The 3,651-nt window shown below is 41.8% G+C and overlaps 1 long non-coding RNA gene across 1 annotated transcript; it reads left to right on the forward strand.

The window, feature by feature from the left end:
- Nucleotides 1-2,028: 2,028 nt before the first annotated feature.
- On the forward strand, nt 2,029-3,258 carry LOC311428375. Its single transcript, XR_014687671.1, has 2 exons — nt 2,029-2,165; nt 3,221-3,258. It is a non-coding gene; the product is annotated as an uncharacterized lncRNA (long non-coding RNA).
- Nucleotides 3,259-3,651: the final 393 nt, after the last annotated feature.

Raw genomic sequence — 3,651 nt, forward strand, 5'->3', positions numbered from 1 at the left:
TGCATGTGCTTCTGACCTCCCTACTTCTTGTTGTCCTCTCGTGGCCGCTCTAATGAAAAATGAAAAAGCCCTTCCATTTTTGAGAAGCAAACTGGTTAATTTCAGCATCTTCTGATGCATCGCAAATGTTCAGAGTTTTTAGGAAGTCGTTTATTTAAAGTCTTCAGAATAATTTTGGTAGACAGTGTGCAAGGTTAAGAAAACCTCTGAATGCTTGTATTTGATCTGCAGGTACCTGACTATGCCACAAGGATTAAAGAGCCGATGGATCTTTCAACAGTTCTGACTCAAATTGACTCGCGCCAGTACCTCGCTGCAGGAGACTAGCTGAAGGACATCGATCTAATCTGTAACAATGCCTTAGAGTACTACCCGGATCAAAGATCTACAGGTGAGGATGTGCTTTTTAGCCCTAGTTTAAAAAATCTGTCGAACGTATAGATGGATAAATGCTGTGTGCGCACAATAGACTTCGGATGGATTAGATGATTTTGGACATCCACAGAGAACATCTCTTACCAAATTGTAAATATTTTATCATTTTGCTACTTGGGCATGGAATTGTGATATAAGTGTTCCCAAGGAACTTGTGCTTTTGTTTTAATTAACTTCGATGTTGTTATGCTGAAAATATTCACTGAGAGAACCTTTCGGAACCAACCTATGAAGAAAGCAATTTTCTTCTGTGATCAAAACAGTTTCATTGGTTGGTAGACAACATTCAGGTAAAGTCTGTAAAATTTCAGATCGTCACAGCGCCTATGTTTTGCAAGACACTGCATATTCAATGGTGAGGAACGAAATGGATACAGAGTTTAGACGACTTTGTGAACAAATTAAAGAATCTCGTGAGAAAAGAGGTACGTGCTTTAACGCTAAGGATTTGAAGACTTGTCTCTGCATTTGTAACTGAAAATGCACGACGAAGATCTTTGGTATCTATTCTTTCTTGCAAGGTCGCACCTCTGCAGCGTGTGCTCCATGCGACAACTCCAAGTCACCACAGCAGAACCCTGCTACTGAAGACGAGAAACCAGATGAGGAGATGCCAGCGGCACCTGTAGATGCCAGTACACCCATTTCTAATGGCAAGTTGCATTTTATTCAGCTGCTCTTGTCGTTCATACCTTCTCTGTTCTTGAGGCGCAACAGGTGTCTCTGATGCCTGGCTCTTTATGGCAGAGGTATTTTGTTTTCAAATTGACTTCCAAATGGGAGAGAGAAATCCAGAGGTCATTCATTCAATATAGTGATGAATTAAAGTTCAAAGAAAGTTGGTTCATTTGATGTACTCTTACTGGAACTTCATTTTGTAAACAGAACGACCCCTCACTCAAGGATATCACAGCTTCCCTCCCGTACTAAAAATGATAGTACTCACCCTTGTAGGAGCAGCAATGTGAAGAAGGTCAAGGGCAGTAAGAAGGGTTCGAAGCTTTGATATAACAAGCCTTACACTTTTGTTGACAGAGCTCCTAATAAGGATCTTTAGCAAGGTCTGGAGATGGGAGAAAAACTCAAACTAGATTTTAATTCTAGGATGTAGAATGTCAAGCTTGACTGTTCCTCTGAACAGTCAATTGAATTTAATTTTTTTTAATTTAAATTAATTAGTTTAGTTTTTTTAATTTAAATTCAATTGAATTTAAAGTTTTGAATTTAAATTCCAATTGAATTTATTGAAAAAAATTCCAAATGAATTTAAAGGTTTTTTTGTTGTTGTTGTTTTTCACGAAACACTAATTTTATGTGAAAGGTTTTGCTGCAATATCTTTTTGCCAAGGATATTAAGCTTAAGTTATCCACAAGAAAACGGTGGGGAAAGGGAAGCTTTAGTTTTGAAAGCTTTTTTTTTTTTTCTCTCCAGGTTTTTCTTGAGCACAGCAGCGTTTCAGTGTCTGCCTGCCATTAGTTGCCCCACTACCAAGTCAGGAGGGTCAATTAAACTTGCGTGAGGCAGAATTTCTTTATCTGAATCTACGTGGTTCACATAAATATATTCTTGTTTCCTTCTTTCCCTAGGATTATTCTTCTCCCAGTATTGAATGTTTCAACGGACACCGTTTAAGATCAATGAGCAAAAGCATCCTGCGGTGTTCAGTCTCCAGCTTTGAAGAAAGTATGGCGATACTGAGGGGAAATGTCAAGAGAAGATGCTTTTCAAGGTACTGTATTTCTATATGTTCAATCTCTGTTCGATTTGTAGATTGAAAAGCAAGAGAGAAAGCATGTGCAGTGAGTTGTGGCCTGATAAACCTCCGGCTAAAATCAGCAGAGGCCTATGAGCATGCTGATGGCGTACCAGTACCTTAAAACTAGCATCCCTCTTCTCAGTGAAAGTCTTCCGCTTTTCTAAAAAAACCTGTTTTTTTCCCCAACTCCTTTGAGGTGTTGTTGTGGTTTAACCCGGCCGGCAGCTAAACACCACACAGCCCTTCTGCAACCCTCCCACCTCCCTCTCTGGGATGGGGGAGAGAAACGGGACAGTGAAGCCCGCGAGTTGAGATAAAGACAGTTTATTAAGACAGGAAAATAATAATGATAATGATGATGATGATGATAGTACTGCTACTAGTAATGTGTACAAAACAAGTGATGTACAATGCAGTTGCTCACTACCCGCTGACCAGTGCCCAGCGTACCCCCTAGCAGCCCGGCTGCCCCGCCCTATCCATGGTGCAGCGTGTTGCCATAAGGCATAGAATTCTTTGGCCAGTTGGGGTCGGCCATCCTGAGTCTGTCCCCTCGCAGCTGTTGCTGTGCGCCGATTCTGATCGCCAGTAGGACAGTGAGACACCGAAAGGTCCTTGGCTTGTTGTAAGTACTGCTCTGCAGCAATTGAAACATCGGGGTGGTATCAGCACTCTTCGAAACATCCTTTCACACATTCTAAGCCAAAACATAGCAACCTACCCGCTACTAGGAGGAGAACTAACGCTGTCCTAACTGAAACCAGGACATGTATCTTTTCCACTTGGGTGCTATTGCTCATAATTTTGAGAATTCAACATGAGCAAGCTAGGAAATGTGGGTACATACAGAACCGCGTGTATATGGCACGCAACAGACTTGGGATGTGGATCCTGCGTGAGGCCTACAGGCTTCTCTTTGTATACCATGGAGCACTGGCTTGTAAACATGGTGAAATTTCCCATCCTTGATGGGTCTAATACAACAAGTCTTTTCTCCCTTCTCTGCCCTGTCCTCTTTCTTAATGTAGGCAGTTGAGAAAGCCAAAATTGGAACGAAAAAAAAGAATATAGCACAGGTAAGTGGCTGTAAGTCCCCGGGATACCTATTTGCGCTGGTTACTGAAGAGGATGGCACTTGGTCACTCCATGGCTTTCATTTGGCCCCAAAGCCTTCTGTAGTCAGCTGAATTCACTCCTCAGTGACTTTTCTGTGAAGAGAGGTAGGTGCAAATAGGAGATTTTATGAATTCCTTGGGGAGGGAGCAGTGTGAATTGCAGCTTGGTAGGCACAAAGCAAACTGTTCTAATTGTGCAAAGTAAATCGATACTTGGTAAGTTCAAACTCAGTTTTATAGCTGGCAAGCACAAAAGTAAACCTTAGCTGTGATCCTAGCAGCACAGCGGTGTAGCTCTTCCCTTCCCCTTGTCCTCTTGGCTCTTTTAATGACAGTGCAAGCAA

This window comes from Aythya ferina (assembly GCF_964211825.1).
Source record: "Aythya ferina genome assembly, contig: HAP1_SCAFFOLD_149, whole genome shotgun sequence".
NCBI lineage: Eukaryota > Metazoa > Chordata > Aves > Anseriformes > Anatidae > Aythya > Aythya ferina.